Source organism: Arctopsyche grandis, chromosome 12 (assembly GCF_051622035.1).
Source record: "Arctopsyche grandis isolate Sample6627 chromosome 12, ASM5162203v2, whole genome shotgun sequence".
NCBI lineage: Eukaryota > Metazoa > Arthropoda > Insecta > Trichoptera > Hydropsychidae > Arctopsyche > Arctopsyche grandis.
The window spans coordinates 364,214-389,655 of NC_135366.1; the positions used below are offsets into that span (position 1 = coordinate 364,214).

Here is a 25,442-nt window from a genome sequence, read left to right on the forward strand (position 1 = left end):
GCCCAGGGGGCGCCGAGGACGAAGGCCCTGGAGGGCGGCGGGGGCGAGGGCCCAGGGGGACCGCCGGATTCTGGTATAATTATCTAATATATAATTTCGAAAGAGACTTTGTATGTATGTAACTATCGTTGGTTTGTAGAATCCATGACTTTAAATTTAATAAAAACAAATGAATATTCAAATAAATTTGAATAAAACAAAACTATTCAAATAAATTGATTTCTATGAGATTGCTAATTTTTAAGTGGCTTATATTACAAATACCGAGTAAAGCCGGGTAAAACCACTAATATAAATATAATTTAGAGATTGAATTACATAAAATGAATATTATATGATATTTTTCAATTATTCTATCAAGTTTGAAATGAAATCTTTATATCATTATATCTGCAACAGAAAATTGTATTCAGATGAGACAAATCTTAGACAACAACAAGTTAAAAAAAAAACAAAACGTTTACTGAAAGTAATAAATAATTATAAAAAAAAATAAACCTTGGAAACGAACGAGTTGAGTAATATATATATACATATATATATAAATTGTGTACATGATACAAATTTCGTTACACTATTTTCAGCGAGCGTCTACTGAAACGACAATCGTTTTGCGCAACCATTTCACGGCCTTGTCGAGCGGCAGTGAAGGGGTTAATCTCAACGATCGATGTTGATTGACGCCTCTGTAATTGTGTTTATTATCGAACGCTAAAAAAAATCCTCTCCCGTTTTATTGATCATTTTACAACGTTTCGAGGAGACATCGCAATGCGCCCGAAACAATAAAAAAAAACAAAAAAGAAAGTGAAAAATGGCGGACGTCATACAGTTGCGAAACGAATGTGTTGATATTGGCGAGAAATGCGATACGTACCGGTATGCTTTCGCCATGTCAAAACAAAGGTATTCGGGTCAAGTTTACATGCTATCTGTACATGTGTTTACTAAGCGCCATTGTATTATTCCACGTGTGCGACCAACACGCGACTTTCTACGAAAAAATTACTGTACGTATTCCACCAGCGAAATGATTTGTCGAACAGATACAGATGACAGTGACGTGATGGATTACTGCCTTTTTTTTCACACATGACCTTCTCACACCCGGTCGATCCCCTACGGCAGGGTTTCCCAAACTTTTTCTGCACAGGAACACTTGGCAAATCATACAACAAATCCTGAAAGTTCCATCGTAATTGGTTCAGTGGTTTAGGAGCCTATTTGAGACACACACAGACATTCATTTTTATATACATAGAAGATAGATTTATGATTTTGAGTCCTTAAATCGCAAATCTTCTTGATATCAGGCACAAATATGGGTGAGTGGAATTGTTATATCTGGTGTGGCGTCGAGTTTGTTTCTGCAGTTTGACCTGTGCAGGATAGTACGAAAATCCTACTTTGCATAAATAGGTTGTAGAAAACGGAAGTACATATGTAAAACAACAGTAGCTCGTTTTGACACCTTGGGGTGTTTTATATTTGTTTTTAATTAGTAAATGATTAAATTAATTAGATTTTCATAGTAACTTGCGCTTAAGCCTTCTGGTTTAGCTGTTACGAAAAATTGATTCTGAACCCAGCAATCGTCCTTACTATGTAGTTTACAGAAAATATTGTAAAATAGTTGATTTTTTGCCTGCAGCGTTTGATCTTTCTTTCATAATCAATAATACACAAGTATGCACTCTAAACCAGGGCTGTGGAGTCGGAGTCGGAATATTTCAAGCGGAGTTGGAGTCGTAAAATTAAACCAACTGCAACTCCTTTTTATTATATTTTTAAATTAATAGTATTACGGTTGCGTCAGCTGGAGTCTCTAATTTTATTAAATTAATCTGCTAATAAATTGAAATTGAAATGGAAATAACATTATAAGTAAAATCTATGAACTACATACACGTATATATATTTTGATGTGTTCTGGCCAAAACAGATGTTTCCTTCGTCTCATACTTTTTATTATCTTTGTTTTTATTATATTGATTTGTTGTATGAAATTCATACACATATAATATAATAACATTGTATGAATGTAGTTGCTTATTATTTATACCTATTTCATTACCAATAATTCAATAAATTGGGTTACATGTCAATTTTTAGTAATTTTTTTATATTATGAAAATCGCAATTATTTTTATCACTAATAATTTTATACGATGGCGAGAAAAGTCCATCTTACTAAAATAGTTCGTTGGAGTCGGAGTCAGAGTCGATACATTTGGTTCCGACTCCACAGCCCTGCTCTAAACACATGCTTTATTCCCTCTGGAGTCCCACAAGGGTCCCATTTAGGTTCCTTATTTTTCTTACTCTATATTAATGACATTTCATACATATTTAAATACTTTTTTATACTTCTTTATGCTGATGACATAAAACATTGTAAGCCTATTAACACTATAGACGATTTTTATAAACTGCAAAAAGATTTGGATAGATTTGCTATATATTGTTAAAATAACGACCTATTGCTAAATCCTGAAAAATGTTACATCTTAAATTTTACCAGAAATAAATCTATGATCACTTATCATTACCATTTAAACTATTCAATTCTAAATACACCCTCTTCTATTAGAGATATTGGTGTAATTTTTAATAATAAACTCGATTACTTTGAACATATTTCCTTCATTACTAATAAAGCATATAAATTTATTGGATTCCTACTACGCTCATCTAAACTCTGTAATGATCCTCATGTACTTAAATTACTTTATTTTTCTCTTTTAAGATCTCACCTTGAATTTGCCTCAATTATCTGATCACTTTTTTATATATCCCATTGAAAAAGTCCAATTAAAATTTATCAAACCCTTACGCTACCGTTTTCCTATCTACGCCCATACTACTGTTCCCGATATTTTAAAGCTCCTATCCTTTAACAATTTTTCTGTCAGACGACGACTCACTGATGCTACATTATTTTTTAAGCTCCTAAATGGTTTCCTTGATTGTCCCGATTTACTGAGTAAGGTTGGTCTCAGGATCCCAGTTAGGTATTCTACATAGACACGTTGCACTCTTTTCACTTAATCCTTTCAAAACCAATACCCTAAAATATGTCTATCTACAGCGTGTTTATCGAATGTTTAAAGGGAAGCTGAATGGCGTTGATCTATTCGGTATTTCCTTGCATCAATTCAGGACTGCCATCAGGAGAGTCTTGATTGATCATTTTCTATTTCTATTATATAATACATATATCTAATCTTTATCCAATATTATATCACTTTGTTTAGTTTTGTACTGTTCTATTTAGTAATGTTTTGGTTTTTATTCTTTTCTTTTTCATTTGTTTATCTCTATGAACCATTTTATGCAATTTGTAAAAATCTAAAATTGGGCTTCAATGTTATCTTGCAAACAAACTAAGAATGCAACAACTCTTGCCTGTTTGACAACCACTGCCACCGTATCGAATAACGGGAAGCACTATTTGAATTACAAACTTCAAGGTCAAACAGTTGGACCGGGTCATTTGCCAAAGAGCATAACACACCTCGGAGAAAGTGAAAAGAAAGAAGATGAAGAAAAAAAAAGCGATAAGGGTCACGGAAACTCGAACTTTCCCCTTTCGAAAAAGAAAAATTGTTGTTGGCATTTTTGAGGTCGCAACCTTTCGCTTTCTATACAACCCCGCCGCTTCTCAAACTGTCACACACACCTCAAAACCAAAAGTAGACAAAATATCGCGATCGTGAATGTGTGTGTGTGTGTGTACTACACACGTACGAATCTCAAAAGTTCTCCGAATCGAATTGTGCAAACACGGCGAACAAACACAAACATATTGTGCAAATATTGACCACTCGAATGACTGCATCCGATCTTTGTGCAATTCTCTTGCATCTTCGCTGGAGCGTACATATTTACAGAGCAAACACTACTATCTGGTTACGGTGTCGTGTCGTGTCGACTTTAAATGGAAATCGATTTATATAATTATAAAATAAAAATAGAACGACAAAGTATAAACACTCACCGATGGTGATTTGGTACACCTGTGTCTCTTTCTTTTCATGTCAGCACCCGATTATTATAAACTTTTGCACTTTTTATTATTAATATTTTTTATCACTCAACACACTCAACATATTTTTTTAATATCTTCCAAATACACGTCTTCACGAACTATTATAATTATGATTTCACTGCGTGAGTTGACATTTCTGGCAGCATCTGAAACAATAAAAAATAAAATAAATACAAATGTACATAATCGATTTAATTTTAATCGACTTTGTAAGTATGTAAATATGTAATGTTGGTTCGTAACATCGAAAAAAAAATCAGTTTCTATGACGATTCGATGTATTTTTTTTCGATTCAAATGATTTTAATAAAAAAAACAAATGAATATTTACTATTAGATTCGCCATGTTTAAGCTGTTTATAATACAAATACTGAGTGAATCCGGGTAAAACAACTAGTGTCTTATAAAAAGAAAAATACAGAAAGAAAAATAAATATATAAATACATATGTATGTATTTATTTTTTATTTAAAAAAAAATCAATACCACAGAGACTTGACAGGTTGCCCCAAAGCGTCAATGTGATTATAATACAAATAATAAAAATCAGAAAAATTATAAAAAAACATCATAAAAAAATAATAAAAATCATAAATAAAAAAAAAAACATCATAAAAAAATAATAAAAATCAAGTAAAAAATATGTACACAAAATAAAAACAAAGAAATAAGATTGAAAAATTTATATCGTGCTATTTAGGATGTGTTCCACCAACTCAACATAACTGGCATCGAAGAGGTCCAAGTAATGTGCCAGTAAGTTAAGGAGTCGAACAGCTCTCGAGACGGGGGAGTTCATGAGCACGTTTGATTTAGCCCTAATTGGCAAAAATATATCATGTTTTCTTAAAAATCTATGATTTTCCGGGGCCCAGAATTTTAGTTTCTCCAGGATAGCGGGATTGTGAATCTCTCATCTAAGTAATTGTACGAAATGTTTCCCAAGAAATAAATATCTTCTCTTTGCCAGGGAGTTGAAACCCAAAGATCCCAAGACAAAGGCACTAGGGAACAGATATGGATAAAATCCAAATGTCTTCAGATATAATAATCTAAGGAATTTCCTTTGGACTCGTTCCAACATTAGAGAGTAACGAAGTTGATAGGGATACCATATAATGGAGCCAAACTCGAGCACACTGCGAACTAATGTACAATATAAGACGCGATATACACAAACGTATATACACAAACCAAAATACATTTATACATAATTACAAAAAAATAGTATTTAATAATGGCAGATGACGTAAACATATCAAATAATAAAATGTAGCATAAGGAATGTCTTGCACCTACTGCCAGTTCCTATAAAAAAGAGCCAACTGCAAATACATCAAAACATCCCTGTGAGGCCCAAATGGAAGATAGTAAATCAAAATTCCACTCATCAATCATGAAAACAATGATGAGCGCAGACTACCAGACAAATATGTAAGCTAGAATAATATCCGACAATTAACGATTTCATTAAGAAGTCGAATAGCCCTTGGAATAGGAGCCATTCGAAAAAAAACTGTGCGAACCATCAAAAGACGATGTCTACCACGCACATAATTATAAGGGACATAAAGTCCCAACTGTTCCATCAACAACGGGTATGTCGTATCACCACGTAGTATCATAAAGCTTTCTATAAGTTTTAGTGGCTAAAATGTTATGTGATTCATCAGACCTTTCCTCAAGTTTTAAATATTGGCCAAAAAACCGTTCCATCTAAGTACATATGTAGTTTTAGAGTCTTATTTTTGAAGTGTTTCATGCTTTGTGAATTTACCAGTACCATTTTGGGCCCATTTACCGGCAATGAACTTACATATACATATATAAAATAATCAAAATGATTAAATTTTCAAACATGACTTTACAATCACTATATGAGAGAGGTTTTCACAACGCGACATGGCGCATATTTTTTATTAAATTCACTAAAAAAGGGCGAAACGTTCGAACAGCAACTGACCACGCAGTCAGTTAAAATAGACAGGAGAAGACAGAGGTCACCTTGTCTCGTTTTATGGTGCTATCGTGAAATCCCAAGGTCTGTATTTTCAAATCTACGACAAACGATTTCACGGTTATTTCGGCGATTGCGCAATTTCGAATTTGAATTGCGCAACCGCGATAAAAATCGGCGTCTCCATCGATTCGCAAAAACGCAACGGTATTATTTAACAGTACAGAGCTAGTACATATCTATGAACGTAGCAGTGGCGTGCCGTCCATGGATGCTGTGAATGCTGAGCATCCCTTAAAATTTTCTTTCATATATTTTTGATTACGTGATTATGATATATATATATATATACGATATTTTGTCTGATCAAAAATTGACATAAACGAACATCCCCGTTGAAAGGCCGTAGCCGTCTGCGCGACCGATGCTCGTTTCACACAAATCTCGTATCGCCTTGAATGCTGAAGTTCTCTACAAATCTTTTGCGCATGCGCACAAGTGAACTGCCACTCTTGCGTATGCGCATGAGTGAGACGACTCTACAGTCGTCTCGCTCGCGCGACACTTGCTCTGGAAGCAAAATCTCCTTTTGCGTATGTATGGACTTGATTCGTTTTTTTATTTATGGACTTTCGCTTGATTCGTTGATTGATATTTCGTACGTTACGTTAAGTTATTCAATTTTATTATTTTATTGTAATTGATTACGTCCTAAATTATTATTTATTATGGCCCTAAATATAGATAAAAAATGCAAGTGGACTTATCGCCGTTGTTAATAATAATTGCAATTGTTTAATTAAAAATGTATTAAAAAGGATATTTGCCTCTCTACCATATAATGAAAAAGAGATTATTGTTACGAGCCCAAAACCCACACCAATATTGAATATTCATTCAATAAAAGACGAAAACACATCAAAAACATTTTAATAAATATAAATATGACAATATTTGGAAGAATAAAATAAAATTAAAAAAAAAATAAACTGATCGTGTTTTGGACAGCATCCTCTGGTTGAAAAGTTACCGCACGCCACTGGTACATACATACATATATATGTACGTACGTACGTTCAAAATGGGCGATTTAACGTTTGCTAAAAATAGAATTTGCAAAGAGCGTTCGAGTGCTGAGTGTTGAGAATGTATCGTATTGTTTGATATTTTCAGGGGTTTCGAGGCCAATCAGCAGGTATTTGTTCGGGTCGCTCGTTTCCCAATCGATCACAATCAACAATCATCGCTGGACATGATCGCAGTTTCCCAACTTTTTGACAATCGACACATATTATTCTCATTACACGGCTAAATGGCACGCCACGCCAAATTAATCCGCTCAATTGAACGCGAACGTTCCAAATGTCACTGAAAACAAAAAGCGAATGCAGTTTTTCCGCACCGTATGATTGCATTTCGGGCACTATACATATATACATACATAGATTTATACATAGTTGTGATTCTAATTTCGAACAAATTGCGGAAACGTAACATCGACCTCTCATTATATTGCAATTCTAAAAGAGTGGAAACGGAACTGAAATTATTTACTAACTGCCAAATCCCATGCACTTTCACGTAATAGTAATAAAAAAATGTGCCCAATATTCGCCGTACAATATATTTCATTTCAGTGGCTTAAATCTCGGTTTCTATTGATCAAAACATCGTAACTAAACAACAGAAATCGCGCATTTTTCTCCATGTATATTTTTAGAATAACGTTTGATAAACTTAAGGTGTTTTAATTTGATTAAATACAATTTCACGTGACTTTATATATGTACATAGGTAGAAAAAATTTAAATAAATTCATTACCAGCAGCATGGCTCGGTGGTTGGGATTTTGCCTAGCACCGAGAGGTGCCGGGTTCGATCCCGTTGAAATGAATTTATTCTGAGTATATCTGTAATGCTGCTGATTAGACTTCCAGGTCAATCGTTTCCTATCAGAGTTTGCCAATTTTTCTGATTTCATTGTGGAAACGGTTCCTCGATTAAATTGGATGAAAACCTCCCCATATACTATGTCACCACTATTTGAGTATGATTAATGTACAATACAATTTAAAAGTCATAGATGTCTCGTAATTCAACGACTTATGTACATATGTATGTAGTAAAAATGCTGCATTGTTTGTAATTGACCAGGAAGGCACATTGGGGTTTACCTATTAGGCCTTTCTGGTATACATGTATATAATAAAATAAAAAAAATATAATTCGCTATATTTGTAAGTGACGGAAGTCCAATTTTCAGTTCCAAAAACACTATTTCTGTTTGACTTGACTCACAAATTGTTATCACTTATTTTAAATCGATGTCTAGAATCTTGGAAAAGCGGAGTAAGCGTATTACAATATTTTTAAATATTGTCTAAAGCAAAACATTATATTTATTAATGTTTTGCGAGATATTTTTCGAAGTGAAGATAAGTGGACTTTACCAATTTCAAATATAACGGCTCATATACATACATAGTACATACATATGTATGTATATACGCATAATATGTTGAGAATAAAGATAAATTATAATGTAACTACCTATTTATATAGAAATTTACTATCAACATTTGTTTCCAAAGAAAGAGGCGTCAAATTGTTGCGAATGGGTTTTTTCCAATGACAAACTCGAATTTTAGATTTTTTCATACAATTTCAAAAAGCAATAAATATTAATAATAAATAAACAAGTCAATAATTCATATTTGATATATTCAAAATATATTTCCCGGATGAACCCCCAAAATGTAGGATCTGGTTGTCAGGAGACATATGTCGTATTGGGATAATCATTCATACATACAGTGCTAGGTTAGAAAACTAAACCCCACATATAATATAATGTATGCAATAAATATAATAAATGACAGTTCACCCAGGATTTAATCATGGGTGAGCGGGAGGAGGAAGGACATAGCACAAGAGCGTGTCCATTAAAAATTGCTTAAGAAACGGAAAAAGAAAAACACTTTCTCATAGAAAAATAAACAACACCACCAACAACAGTTTTTATCACTTTCGCAACAATTTTACGGAAATTGAAGGGGATAAAACAGACATTTCAATTTGTCAATCCGGTGTAATATAATATATCGAATCTTCGCCATATATCCGAAATTTACACAACACTTTCACTTCATCTCACGAGTATACGTACATACATATGTATATATGATATATTTTTTTGGCTACTTAGCGCGTCGCCTTCGGTTAATCATAGATAATATATTCTGCCAGTTTGACTTTCTTCAGCTGACTTTCTTTCCAAGTCGGCAGTCATCGATGACTCAGTCGAAATATACACATGTACATATATGTACATAGGTACATAAGGAACATAATAAAACGGTCGAGGAAGATGTCTACGAGCGTACGAAACCATTCATCAAAACCGCTATCTATGTGGATCATCTTCGTCACGAACTCACTAAAAACAATCGATTCGAAATATTGCGCAATACTTTTCCGCGCAAAAAATGCGGGTTCAGTTTATTTTCATGCCGGCTACTGAATGCGACACGACACGTGTCCTTCTGCTTCTGGACCTGTTCACCTTTTTAATATTGCCGAATCGTCGAATACGTTTCGGTTGATCATCACATTAAATAATATTGCGATGCTTTCAATGTCACAATGTAATTAAAAGGATAAAGAAAAAAAAACTGTTTACCCAAACACATATCACCTACTCTGAATACGCATCCTTGATTCACAGCTGCATACAAAAATCTCATACATTTTTAATTCATATTGAATTTATGATATTATGTACGTATGAAGCACCTTCAAAATTATATATTACTAATAAACGACATCACTAATTTTACATAATTGCATATATTTGTAAATTTTTAGAAAACTATGTAGCCTTACCGAAACTTTTATCAAAATTCATTTATTTGTTTACATATTTTTGCCACAGTGAAACTACAGAACATAATAAAAATACTACATGTATCTATGTCACAGTGAAATTATATTTCAAGTGAAAATATATGCTTCACTGACGTTTCAGTGAAATCATAACCAGTTACATTTTCAGGGTTTGTTTTATTCATTTAAGATTAGATTGTTTTTCCGACAAATTATCATTACTGTAATTTAATTTGATTATTAAGTATTAATTTGAAACTGAAACATTCACTTATACAATGAAACACAACGAGAAACGAGGATTGCGGGAACGGGAATTGCATGCGTTATTGTGGCATTGCTAAGTATGCCGGGTTCAGCTAGTGTTATATAAAAAAAATAGCGAGACATCTACATACAGTTACAGATAATAACTTTTTGAAATCATATTCAAATAGTGGTGGCATAGTGGGTGACCGCTTCGACAATGAAACCAGATAAATTGGCAAACTTTGATAGGAAACTTCACAAAATCCAAATCTGACCAGCAGCATTAAAGATTATACTCGGAATAAATTCTTTTCAATCGAGGTCAGCTCTCGAGATTGAACCCGGAGACCTCTCTCGGTGCTTAGTATTAACGCAATCACCAATCCACGCTGCTGGCTGATGTGTGAAAAGTATTTCGAACTTGGGAAAACTCATTCAAGGGTTAAATTATCTTTGTCACTTGTGTCATCTGGACATCTTGTGACCGTAGCAATGCATTGTCGTAGGTTTAAAAGCTCACTTGCGTGTGTGCGAGATAAAAGTCACCCACATTAACACAATAACAATGTAAGACCTCAATTTTATTAAGACTTAAGCTGTGATACGGATTTGGAAACGAAACGTCGACTTTATAGACTCCCCACTCGTTTCGCCACTACTACCTGCGCACATCTCCAAACGCACACACACAATATGCGCACGTGCTATAAATCACTATAAGAACAGGTACACAATCGAGATGCGCACATTCCAATCGCTCACCCGCATCTTTAGCACACTGCAACGACCTCAGTTTAGCACATAGATTTTTTTTCCGAACAAGCATGCGGTAGTTATTACATTAAATAGCATACATACTTAAATACATATATGTACATGTGGGTAATCGTGCGCGTGTGCAATTAAATTCCACAACAACATATTACCCAATAGGTCATACGATCAACTTTTTATTTATTTGCTCTTTTTTTCTCATTTTCAAATACTGGATAATCCCATGTGTGCTTCCGTACACATTTTCTCCACGTAAATGAATGAAATGCTACATATGTATAGGAAAATGTCACGAGTTCAAATGATAAAAGTATTAAATCTTAATGCTGAAATCCTTCTTAGAACCATTATCTAATCATAAATGGAAAGTTTGAGATGTAGCGCGAAAATATGAAGGTTTTTGAGATAGCAATCGTTTCACTTGAATATGGATGAGGCGGGGCTGATGTTATATTGTTATTTTTTTTTATTTTCTGCTTTTCGACACGTTTTATATTTTGCCTTCGCATTATTATTATTAATCATCGTCATATCTAAATGTCAGTTTGATTTAAAACAATAAATATAAATTTAACAGTTGCAAAACGGATTTTCGTGCTGAATTTACATACGTATGGATATAATACTTCAATATGATTGATTTCATGTTGAATGTTAATCAATTCGCATATTTTTATTATTTATCAAATAGTAACCGTACTGTTTTTTAATATTTATTGTATTCATTTTGCATTTGAATTAAATCATGCATAGCGTATCTACAATAAATCACATTTAAGTATCCAAAGAGTTATTGACTATTTATTTTTCAATAGAATGGAAATGCCTGAAAAATTCGGGCATTTCAAAAATGAGGAAACAAAAACAAACTTCAAAATTGTTAGTGTAAGTCAAGAGTTCTATATTACAAAGCTGACTAAAACATACTATGCGTTCCCCAGGGGTTTTCTGAAAACCCGTGGACTAAGATAGGTCACACTAAAATAGTATGCCGAATAAGTTGAAAAATATGGATTTATATAGTGCACGAACAAGAACACAAATTATACTATTTTCCGAAATCAGAAGTATACATAGTAGATTAAAAAAAATATAACTTCAAAAAATAAACAATATTACAATTGAATTTTCCGAGTTTTCCACGACCCGTTTTTTTCCCTAGGCATATATATAGCTCAATTCTCAATAGCTCATTTCCGCGATTGAAATTAAATAAATTAAAATAAAAAATTGAAATTAATTAAGCAGCAATGTTTAAATATACAATTCCGATTAGTCTGATTGTGAAATCGGCGCGAAATTTGTGCAAAATTAATCGCACACATCTCTCTCGACCGGTCGACCGATTTATTCACGATCCGTTGATAATAATTAGTCTGTTTAATTTCGATACGTCCATTAAATTTTTTTGTTTTCGTTTGTAAACGGAAAACGGTGTGGAGGATAGATATATTGCAGATATTTATCTACTTACTTGGCGAATTATTTATTGTAATGCATAAATTATAAGGAAAAGTAGGAATAGCACACAGCATTATTACTAACCGAGCTCGGTGCCACCATTATTGCGAAATTGACTTTCAACAATTAATCTCGTTAGATGCGGATATAAAGGTATATAAAGGCAATTACCCAATCATTAATAACTTGCTTATTTGTTGTGTTGCCTATCGAACAACTCATTTTTGTAATTAAAAATAAGCGAAATATTAATACGCCCCCTGTAAATTGCGTCAATTTACCACGACATAAATTACACTTAAATAGAAATAGACATTAATTAAATGAAATAATTTAAGTTTATATCTGTACATTTTCTTTTAGATGTCCCAAAAAAATAAAATAATTAAGAGACATCTTGTTAGGAGAAGGTTCTTGCTAAAATTTTTCTCATGTTTTATTAACAAAATATAATAGATATGTACATATATTGAATATTGTACAGCAGGAATAGGTAAATACATACATACATACATACGTACGTTCTCTAGGCAAAATGTTAACTTTATTTTTGGATCTATTCTTGTGAAACGAGCGTTGTGTTATATTGCGTAAAGTGACGGTTGCGGATTTTATCTGTGCAGATCCGCGCTCTGTTCCACTCGGTAATCGTTCAGACAACAACTATTATATTATTATATTTTATACTACTATATTATATTTATATTTATAAGTGTGGTATGTATGTATGTGCGTATTATATTTCTCAGGTACATACATAGGTATGTACGTATATGCACATGCATTAATTGAAGGTAATTCAGATAAACATTAAAAAAATTTGCAAAGAAATCTAATCAGCTGCTGAGTGGTAAATGACTACGTTTGAAGATTGCAAAGTAGAATGTCATCTGGTGAGAGGAGTTCAGAGATGGGTGTGCTCGATCCACTCCTCCAAAGAAGCTTCTTATTAACATTTTATTACGTTATGAAACACTTCTAGTTGTGACTTATAGTTATTACAATATATTCACGACCACTTTTAACTAGTCATCTTTCATTGTGAATTATATGTATATAACTAGTTTTATGCCCGTTGAAAATTCCACGGGTGCTTTCGGATTGATACATAATTTAAAATAAAGTTACAATATGAATAGTAATAATTAATCGGAATCGGAACTGAAACAAAAATTGGGAATCGGTTATGCCAATTAAATTATGCAATAAAAAAAATTATAAAACTCGAAGTCAATATCTAAGTCGAAATCGGAATCGGCATCGGATAATATGAAAAGTACGTATTTTTTTACATCGCGTGACGTAAGCAAAAATGTGTGTTTAATTTACAAAACCCAATATCCACAACTATGTATAAACAAACCCCGATCATTGACCCTCGATATGTATATAATATTTTCGTAACACTGTCAAATCTTATTTTCAACTTACAGGCCTCAAATCTCAAAATGCAGCGTTTTAAAATGTTTCCACTTAAAATGCCCTAATGAAGTACGACAAAAAGTAGGCAAATCAAACGTCAAACGGGTTGCCAGTAGCAGAAATAAAATTTGACGTTTCAGTGAAATCATAACCACTGGGTAATCGTAATATCTTAGCAGCCAAAACTTATTTATTTAAGGTTTAAGTTAGGTTAGGTTAAGTTAGGGTTGGCCCTATTCATTTAAGATTATCCAGCAGTATAGCTCGGTCATCATAGCGTCGAGAGGCGCCGGGTTCGATCCCACGAGCTGACCTCGATTGAAAAGAATTTTTCAGAGTATATCTGTAGTGCTGCTGGTCAGACCTGGATATTTGTGACTCCAGATGGATCGTTTCCTATCAGAGTTTGCCAATTTTCTCTGATTTCATTGTTGAAACGGTTCACGGTAAAATTGGCTAAATATCCTTCCTACCTACTATGTCACCACTATTTGAGATTGATAAATGTACAATAAAAATGTATGTACAATTCATAGATGTTTCGTCATTTCGCGAGTTTTTCAATGTCTCGTAATTCAGCGACTTGTATAATAAAAAAAATCCTGCAATGTTTGTAATTGCCCAAGAAGGGCGCATTGGGGTTACCTGTAAGGCCTTCCTGGTATACATATATGTAAAAAATAAATAAAATAAATTTTTAAAAGGTTGTTAGGGTCAATATTTTTTTTTGTTACTGGCATCCCATTTGACGTTTGATTTTCCGGGCGAAAACTGAATCTATCGTGTGAGCTATTTTAGAGAGGGGCATTCTATTTATTTGCCGGGCCAATAAATGGTACCCGATTATTTTACTAAAAAGTTCATACAATACATTGTACATATGAAATAAAAAAAAGATCCAAACTTACATCACAAATCCCAACTTTATATGTATATGTACAATGAACGGCTTACCCAATTGCAAAGCGCATAGATATGTAATGCAAATCTCGATCTTTTAAGCAACAAAACCCACGGAACATTTAAACGCGTTTCCTTAATTATTTAGGTAGTTTGGATACACGTGGATGCGATTTTCCCCGTCACAGTTCACAATTTCCTTACCACAATTTTGTAAGTCGGTGTGATTTGCAAACTATGTCAAATAGAATATATACAAACATACATATATATTTCATTGTTTTCAAACGCGTCGTCTTATATGTCTCAACAACGAACACATTTCAAAATTTTGCAATGCATTTAACATAAAAGGAACAATTCGTAACGTTGCACTTATCCATCCGGATAAGCTGTCACGAAGACCACAATATGTAATACTATACATATTTTCCGACCCCATTTTCCTGATCAAACCGAGACTAAATATTTATACACAACACAGATTATGTTTGAAAGTTTTGCAAAAATAAAAGAAAAATCATAAGTTCAAATCGGAAACCTCTATTGCATTCGAATGTTTGATTTATGACAATTATACGTCAAATATGTATAAATATATTCATGTGAACTGACTATTGAACGAACATCACCACATCCCATGCAAGTCAGCTAACAATCACTTCATTATGTTGGAAATCTAATAATAACACCATTTACAGATGCAACGAAGCTATTTAACTTTCAAGATTATAAGAATGAACTCTTCTTATTATTTTAAAAGTTTAGAAGGTACATATCGTATCTACATACATATATATGTAAATATGTATATGTATTAATTATTGTTATTATTATTATTATTGTAATTGCAATAAATAAATGTATGTACTATGTATATAATACTAATAATACACAAAAATCCAAAATAATAACACTATATGTAATTGTGAAAATTAATCGAAAAATTTTGATTTTAAATTATTTTAATTCCACATATTATATATTAAATTTTCTTATGCAAAAAAAAAAATGTCATATTTCAGAAAATATGAAAGTTACATATGAGTTACATATTTCAGAAAAACTTAAGCCGTTACAATATTTTCCAAGTCGATTTTTCTGATCCGATACGATACAGATTAAACTAAAATACCGAATGTGTGGAAATTCCACGTATCATATACAAGTATTTTAACTTTTAAGTTGCAAATGTAGAAAATTATTTTTTGGCTGCAGAAACTCTATATAATTCTATAAATGTATATAAATATATAGATAATTTAATACTATATAAATTTATAAATGTAAATAAATAATTTAATACTACACAAATAAAATATAATTAATATGAATATTAATAAAATTTATATTTATAAATTAAAATAATAATAAATTATTTATTCAACTATATAAATAAGCATAATATATTAATATTTATAATAAATATATTATTATAATTAATTTATTAGATTGTTAATATTTTCACCCCTTTCCTTGGACACGAGCGAGCGACACACGAATACCAAATACGCATCGAAACGTTAGAGGCCAGTTAAAAAGTTAAAATTTAAACACATACATACACACATGCGTATAAATGTTTTTTGTTTAATTATTATGCAACGGAATGAATTTATGTACATATATGTACGTACATAATATGTATAATGGTGGTAGGTGCGGCTTATGAGAGTCGAGGCCCCATGCGGTGCAACTTACGAGATCATTTTTTAATTTCGAGCCATTAAGCTACCGGTGTTTTTTATCGATCGATGATCCTCAATCTCTCTACATGATATTATTCGAATAAATCATTCGTAAAATATGGCCAAAGTATGAGAAAGGCACCAACGTCTGAACTGCGCTCTCTTCTATTGGGACGAATACATACATACATATATCTGTATATTCGAATGGGAGATTAAAAGCATACATATGTATACATATGCAAATAGAAATCCCATTAAATGTATTTATTACCCATCGTTTTGATTATATAATGTTGAAATTTTAATTCAGAAAAAAATAATAGTTTATTGTTAATATGTAAATAAAGTACACATTATGATGAAAAATATTATACAGGCAACGCCATTTTGTGTCGAAAATTTCGAAGTACTTCAATATCAATGCAACATGCTCGCGAACAAAATGTTTATAAAATATAAATAATAATTTAATTCAAAATATATTTAGAAAAAAAAAGGTATTTAGTTTATGTATCGTCAAAATATGCTACAAAAATGGTTATAATTTTTTTTTTTTAATAAAATAACGACTTACAAGTTCATTATGATTTATAATATATGTAAGTAATTTTCAAATTGTTGAATACTATTGAGATTACAAATTCAATTAAAACGTCATAACAATCAAATCATTCATTTATTGTTACTTCGTACGGACATACATACATAAATAAAGTAAAAATAATTGATAAAGTTTACAATTCACACTTTTTCAATGCCTCTTTCTGTCGTTAAATATAATTTTTATTGACTAATTTGCAGAAAAAATAAATAACAAATAGACAATTGAAAAAAACGCTATGTATACCCACCTACATACAATTATTATTTTACGACTTGAGAAACGACGAACGAAAGAGATATCTCCACATATTTTCCACACTCTCATTCATATCCATTAATTTAACCCCTTCTACACCGACGGCACACCAATGATCAATGTTTAATTAAAGATTCCTGTACTGCAATTTAAATGAAAAAAAAATCCACAACGAGAAACAGAGAGAGAGATAAGACCTCGCTTAAAAATCACCATAATTAACGCTTTAATTTATTTCAATTTACCGTCGAAGATTACACCGACGTGGAAAAAATAAAAAAAGGGAAAGTTTCAGAACATATGTATGTATGTACAGGATATACATACCTACTGATACATGTAGTATAGATGAGGTCATAAGAAGAACCAAAGTTCTCGAGGGTTACGCAATTTCGAATTTCCAACGAAGTTCATTCGTATTCTGAGCATTCGAGGTGTACCAATCGATAGTTAGGTATATTTATAGATATCAATGTCGCCAAATTTTATAATGACCTTTTTTTTATTTGTTTCCAAGTAGTATTAAATCAGATTCGAAATCTGAAGCATTGTCGACGTACATGAGTTGGCATTTGGAACATTGAAAAGCACGTGCGTAACAATGCATGCGATTTCTTCTCAAAATTTATACACACATACACATATATACATAATAGTAATAACAAATGAAATTCTGTTAAGAAGTACGTGCTTATTTAATCTTGCACGAAAAGCACGTGAAAAAAATGACTGTCTAATATAAGTATATTCATTTGACAATTTAACATTGGCCGGTGGCCTCTTCGAATGCATCATAAGCATACAAATGTATGTAGGTACTAAAATGCGACATTGACTGATGATTGTTTATTGTGCGAGGTGTAAATGAACATATTGATTCAATACTGCACGGTTTGAAAAGTCTAAAATGTATAGCGAACGCCAATTGCAAGCAGTTCTATACAAAAGTCATTTTAAATCAATCAAACAGGTATTTACAGGTGTTGCCGGCAAATTTTTCTATATATAATTCAAATTATTAATTATAAATTTATCATTTATGCATTTACATGAAGAAGACTTGTTCCTTTTTTGGGTCAAAAGTAAAATTAACAGTAAAAATCTTCCATTGCGTCACCCTGGCATAATACATATAATTTAACTTTTTTTTCACATTTCTCAGAATGACATTGTGCCGTTTCGCAAAAAAAAAAAAAAAAAATGAAATGTCACAATATAAATACAGCAGATAAGATAACACTTTATGTGACCGAAGTTTAAAATTGTTGCCATCCATAAAATACATAATAATGCTAAAATGTATTCAAAGTTGCACAAGAGAACGTGTCACCGACTCGAAATTAGACATAAAAATCGCCCATAAAACGAAAACAAATAAATTAAACGATAACGTCTCAATTCGACAGTGCGAAATACAAACAGTTCCGATAAAACGAACCAGAATTATGGACGCAGCGCGTCATAATTATCATCAGCAGTGTCCGACCGCGAAGAAACGGAAAACTCGTCTACCGTATTTGGACATTTGCAATTAAGTAGAAAATGCTTCCCGGTGTACGAGAATAATAATATAACGAGATTCGTTATAATATAATGACACTTGACAGATTTTCACTTCGATTAAAAAATGTCGTTTTGAGCAACACTTCAATTTTCAATAAGCGACAAAAGTTCGCTTACGAGATAAACTTGAATCGAACTTGTTGCAAAAATAAAATAAATAAAGAAAAAAAAAACAACTTTCGTATCATCAGATTACATATGAATATGTATTCAATTTGACCTTTTTAACCCTTTCAGTGTCTGACATCAAAAATTTATGCTGTCAGAATTCAAATGAAGTTAACCTTTGTGTCCAGTGTCACCCATTAATTAATCTGTTGATTTCTCATTATGATAATGTATAAATTTATATTTATTTTGTATGAAAACCTTCGCTCAAAAGTTGAAGTGGATTCTAGATTGGAAGATATATAAAAATAAAATAAATAGCTAACTTAAAAATATAAGTATATGATAATATTACATATATACACACTATGGTGGCCGCTGACTCATATTTGTATCATGTTAGTTGCAAAACGCTTAGTGGCCGCTGATACATACATACATATTGAATATGCGAATATTTTTTTCACGCAGAATATATTTTGCAGTCCGCTGCTGATATATTGTATCATCGGCCACAAACGAAAACGTGATACAAAAATATATCAGCGGACTGAAACACTTCGCGTAGTCGTGAATCATATATGTATCAGCGGCCAGTAAGCGTTGTGCACCCAACGTGATACAAATATGAGTCAGAGGCCACCATAGTGTTAAAATCGTTCTTCCACCTCACGAATGATTTAACTATCGAACTTCACAATATGGTGCAACGTTCAACTCTTTATAAAATATCTGAAATATAAATATGTAGATACATATAATATTTCTTATACAAATCAATCAATCAAAAATCGAATTTTATAATAAATCACAAACGATTAGGTCTACACTCATACATACATATCTATCGTTCGAATCGTTTCCTACTTCGAAAATACACAACTTTTATCAACGTCTTTCACTTCTTTTGAATCTTTTAACCATATCTCGAACCTTTTGTGCCGCAAATCAGCCAACAAAGTTGCACACACACACACATACACAAACAAACAAACATACAAAAAAAGTGAACCAGTTACCAGTTATATGGTGAACCAGTTCAACCTATATACGCCAGTTGTCCCGGAATAGAACGAAATAGAAAGTTGCACGTACGTTTAAATACTCTATAATATATATATATATATATATATATATATATATATATATATATATATATATATATATATATATATATAATATATTATTGTATATAAGTGCACATACACACACTCGCGCATACGTAGTATAATTGAACGATTCGATTCGGAGTACTTTAAAACGTACAATTGTGACATAAAAGACTCACTTTCCACCTCACGTGTGGGAAAACGCATTCTATGCTAAGTGTACATACATACTAGGTGTATATGTATGTATATGTTCAACACCTTAAGCCCCGGCTCGACCGACGAGATGTTACCGTGTTAATTTGTTCGATTTTGATGGTATATAATGGTTCAATTCATGGGAATCGTGTCATGGGGAGCAATTGATCACCCGATTCAAACACCCAATTAGAGGAAAAAATATATAATACAAAATGAAATTGGAATTTTTAACACGATTGTTATCTGCGTTTTATGTGTTAAAAAGGTGTTTGATTAATAGCCGCCGTTTCCTTGTATTTAACTATTTGATTTCACATGAAATTAAATATTGATTTTTACATTATTTGTATTATTGTTTTTTTTATTTTTTCGAGCTATTCGAATTTTATTGAACTGAAATTCGATTGTGCTATTGTTTTTTCGGAAGCACAGCGGTTTATTTTTATCCAAATAATTATTATAATACATGTAGATTACTCCAACTAATGTTTGTTATATTATAATATTATAATATTTTAATTAATGAAAATACGTGACCAGCCATATACCCCCGAAAAAATAATCTCGATACCAAGAGAGGTATAATTTTTTTTTTCAATATGTATGGTTATATATAAGTTATTCATTAAATATGATATTAAAGTTAAATCAATAGATTATTTCTACAATTGAATAACGCATGCCATTCCCGTTCCCGTTTCTCAATGTGTTATTCTGATAAGTGAATGTTTCAGTTTCAAATTAATACTTAATAGTCAAATTAAACTAGAGTAATGATAATTTTTCGAAAAAGCGCAGGTGGCGAACACATTTGAAATTATTCAATTGTTTGTTTATTTTACCCTAACAACGCAGGTGGCGACGCGAAAGCATTTGAAATTATTGCGTTGTAATGCCACTCATTCCCGTTTTTCCCGTTAATTTACGTTTATCATCATTCACGGTAATTCGCCACCCACTCCTGGATGAAGGCTTCTCCAACATGCTTCCATTCGTCTCTGTTTTGGGCAACTCTTTTGGGCAACTCAATTTTTCTGATTTCATTCAATCATCTCTTTTAAATCCCATTTACATTCTCTCGGGTACCATTCGAGCACTTATTTCGTCCGAACATCATACATATCTTACATATATTCATGTGATTTATTTGAATTCAACTATCAGGGCAATTTTGTCTCGAGTTATTTGCACATAAAAGTGAATTCAACAGCGTAATTAAAATCAAAAGCCATATATAGACCTGGTGCGAAATATTTAAAAATTTCACAACAAGTGCAGTCGTTGTTAACGATATCATCACCAGTGTCACATTATGTATGTATCTCTTGTTAAACCAGTCGACCTCAGGGTCATCGCGAAATTTCTCCGAGGGGTAAATATCGTTATGGCGGTTAATTACATCGTTTTCGGTTTGATTTAGTCTACTTTTACGATCGAGTATCTGCGTCGACATTTCAGACTAAAATACACAATGAAATCAAACAAATAGTCGAAGAAAACATGCGGGCTTTTAAATTGAACACGAGGTCCTATGCAAATCAGCGACAATTATTCTTAGATTATCTACGTTTAACACAAAAACGAGATACATCGTCCTATCGAACACTTTTTATTTTATAAACATACATACCGGTATGCGTAAATTAAATTATAAATATTTATAATTATTGGGCGTAATTTGTTTGCACACACGTTTACATTGTTTCGCACGTCATTTATATTACTACACTATAAATATGTTCATATGTATGTATGTATGCATTTCGAACTTGTTGATTTATAGTACAGTATTTTTATGAATAAGTACATGAAACCTGTATCGTTCTTTTATAAATTGATTTGTCGAAGGTATGTTCATATGTACGTATGTATGTTATGTAAGTTAATGCGAAAGTTATGTCACTACACTTGTATGTCTGATATTATTACTTCTACTAAGAGGTTAGAATCAAAATTCAACGATTGGCGTCAAACACTTCACCTGTATAATATCTGAATTTACCTACATACATATGTACTACGAATAATATAAATTATAAACGCCCCTCGAATAATATTCAAAAAGTAAATTTATTTGTTTGGAAACGTACGATTTGATTACTCCAAAGAGTAATAAAAAATGCGACCCCGTTAAAATAGCCCGAAGTAATAGCCCTCGTAAATATGTACCTACATACATTTGTAATACGGTCAAAATCAATTGTTTGAAATAATTTAATAATTAATTGGAGTAATTTATCGAATACCATTTAAATTATTTTTAATAAAATTTAATCAATTGATATATTTCAATTTAACGTTAGAAACATTTGATAGTGATAGCATATTTTATATTAAATTATTATATACGGTTTGATGGATCGTATTGTTGCGATAACTGGATTGAATTGAATAAAAACTTCTACTCGCTAAACAAAAAATAAAAAACCGATTGTTCATTATGATTCGTCCGGTTCGCCATTTTGTTCTCATAGTTATGCGAAATTTTATCGCCAATTCAATACGATAATTAAAAGACCCCCCCCCCCACTTAAGGAATATCCAGTGGAAAATACTGTGTCATTACCATCGAAACCTTCAGCTGTCAACCGATTGTTAAATACAATACAATTTTTCAAACACAATTGTATCGAATTTGCAAAATTGAAACAGACATCCTGTATGTACATACATACATAGTATATACATATAGTATTTACACTATCGATAGTTGGATAGTTTGGTTTACAAATATTTAATATACAGACAGAGTGTGAAATATGTAATACAATAGTTGCGATCGGAATGCATTATTATTTTGTTATACTTCTGTTTTGTAATTTTTTATGACACTCGATTATTCAATACGAAAACAACAAAGAGAACTATTTCGAAATGGCAACATTTTTATTATGTGTTGATGGAAAAAACCCTACGGTTCAAAATAAAGCACCCGCATTATTATTTATTATATACATACATACATACAAATAAAATGATGGAAATTACGCAAATTAACGACTCCACGCTAATGTATCATTGTTTGCGTTCAAATGCACAATACGTGACGTATAACTTATCACGTTTGACATCGTTTTGATAAAATTATATTATGCAAGCGAATTTTAGAATAATTAGTGTACGTCCATATATTGATAGTTAAGACTAAAGGTATGCAAAAGTCTTATCAGTGAAAATATTTGCGTCACAATTCATACACGTTTCATGTTAATTTGTAAAAGTACATACATACATAAATATTGATTTAATTCAATTTCAAATTACAAACTAATAAATTCAACGTGATCATATAAACTTTTACCATCTTATTTTGTATAATGTAATTTATCAACAAAACCATATTAATACAAGTATTGTATACGCTCTCAAATAATATGTAATATATAATTATGTTGAGTTTGAAAAAAATATTAAATATTTTTATGATCTTTTTTTTACGCAACACATTCTCACATAATTTTATGAGCTTTTACATTCAGTGCGTACAATATATAATTTAATTTTTTATTCTCTGCTTATTTTGAACCACAGTGACCCATTGGGGTGACCTCTGGCATGGCGATGACCTAATTTGAAAATAAATAAAATACAATATCGCAATACATAAATAAGGCAATTTTTCTAATCTTTCACACACAAACATACATATGTACATATTTCCTTTTATAATTTGATATTAAGCAATAAATAGATAAAACGTTTCTTTGAACGATTTAAACTATTTCTTTATCATAAAAATAATGTTTATTTATTTTTCTATGAAATGGGGGGTACACATACTACCGAAGTTTAAGAACCATAAATGTAATCAATCAATGTAAACGAGATTTAATTTTTTAAGCTACACGAAAAGTCCAATACATTTTTCATGCATCAAACGCGAAAACTTTTTAACACGCCGTTTTCGAAATACATAATACACATAGTACGTTCAGCACTCGAATGTCGAAAGGTCACACATAATAAAAAATAAAGTATAATATAGATGTTAATAGAAAACACGTGGTACCGTATTATTCAGTCGGTCTCGAAATGTGAATGTGAATTCGATGCACTTTTTCAGTGTGACACACGAGAACACGAGAAAGGGGGATCACTTGGGTCACTGCTGGGTGGGTGAGTGGGTGTATGTGAGGAGTAGCGATTGACAGGTAGATGGGTGGGTGTTCGAGAAGTAACGCAGTCGTAGCAGATGGGGGAGGGGTAGACACGACGCGCCCGTTCGACAAGCGGACACTTACTGGCTTGGGAACGCGTCGAACTCTCTCCGAACCACTCCTCACACACCACCCAGCTATTGTTATAATACACTCCATTCTGTATTATACGGATATATATTATATATTCTCGATTATCCGTGCATTAACCCACTACTTTTATTTCCATTAATTCAACGTTAATGACGATGCCGGATTTCATTTCAGGGAGGAAAATGCACGACTCCTGTTGGTAAATTGAGATGATCTGATCAATACGCATCACTCATTTTGAGGTTTGCGTGTGCCGAAGGAATCGATATTTATGTAAAGTTTATCTACTGGAATGAAATCTAATATATAATTTGGAAAAAGACTTTGTATAACGTCATCGAACAAATAATTCGCTTTTTTCCGATTCAAAGGATTCGAAGTTCCCGGGGGCGTAGGCGCCGGGGCGAAGCCCTAAGGGGCGTAGATGACGAGGGTGGAGCCCTGGGGGACAAAGCCCTAGGGCTCCGCCCCCTAGGGGGCTCAGAGGCCGATATCGGAGCCCTAGGGGGCGCAGAAGCCGGGGGTGTACATATAATTTTTTATAAGAGACTTACTATATATGTTTGTTTGTTCGTGATAGTCAATTTAATAAAAAAAAAATGAGTATTCAAATAAATTTATATAAAATAAAACTATTCAAATAAATTTAATAAATGTTTACTATTAGATTAGTCATGTTTAAGCGGTTTATATTACAAATACCGAGCGAAGCCGGATAATACAGCTAGTCTAATATATAATTTCGAAATTGACTTTTATGTATGTATATAAGAAAATATTTATTTATTTTTTACATATGTACATATATATCAGGATGGCTTTACAGGAAGACCCCATCAACGTGGACTGATAGAATATCATATAATATCATGATATTCTATAATATCATATAATATCATAGAATACCATATAATATCGTGGACTGATAGAATATCAATAATACTTATTCTATATTATCAACGTGGAC

The 25,442-nt window shown here is 32.1% G+C and overlaps 1 protein-coding gene across 2 annotated transcripts in view; it reads right to left on the reverse strand.

Annotated features, from left to right (window-relative positions):
- mol (dual oxidase maturation factor 1 mol) overlaps positions 1–24,467 on the reverse strand; it is a 74,143-nt gene extending 49,676 nt beyond the window's left edge. Inside the window, exons 1-2 of one of the 2 annotated variants that reach the window (XM_077442419.1) lie at positions 24,235–24,467; positions 3,998–4,194 (exon numbers count right to left, since the gene is read on the reverse strand). The gene's annotated coding sequence lies outside the window, so the exon portion shown is untranslated. Of the gene's footprint in view, positions 1–3,997; positions 4,195–24,234 lie in introns of those variants that run through there. The other variant, XM_077442417.1, reaches the window with a different exon arrangement.
- Positions 24,468–25,442: the final 975 nt, after the last annotated feature.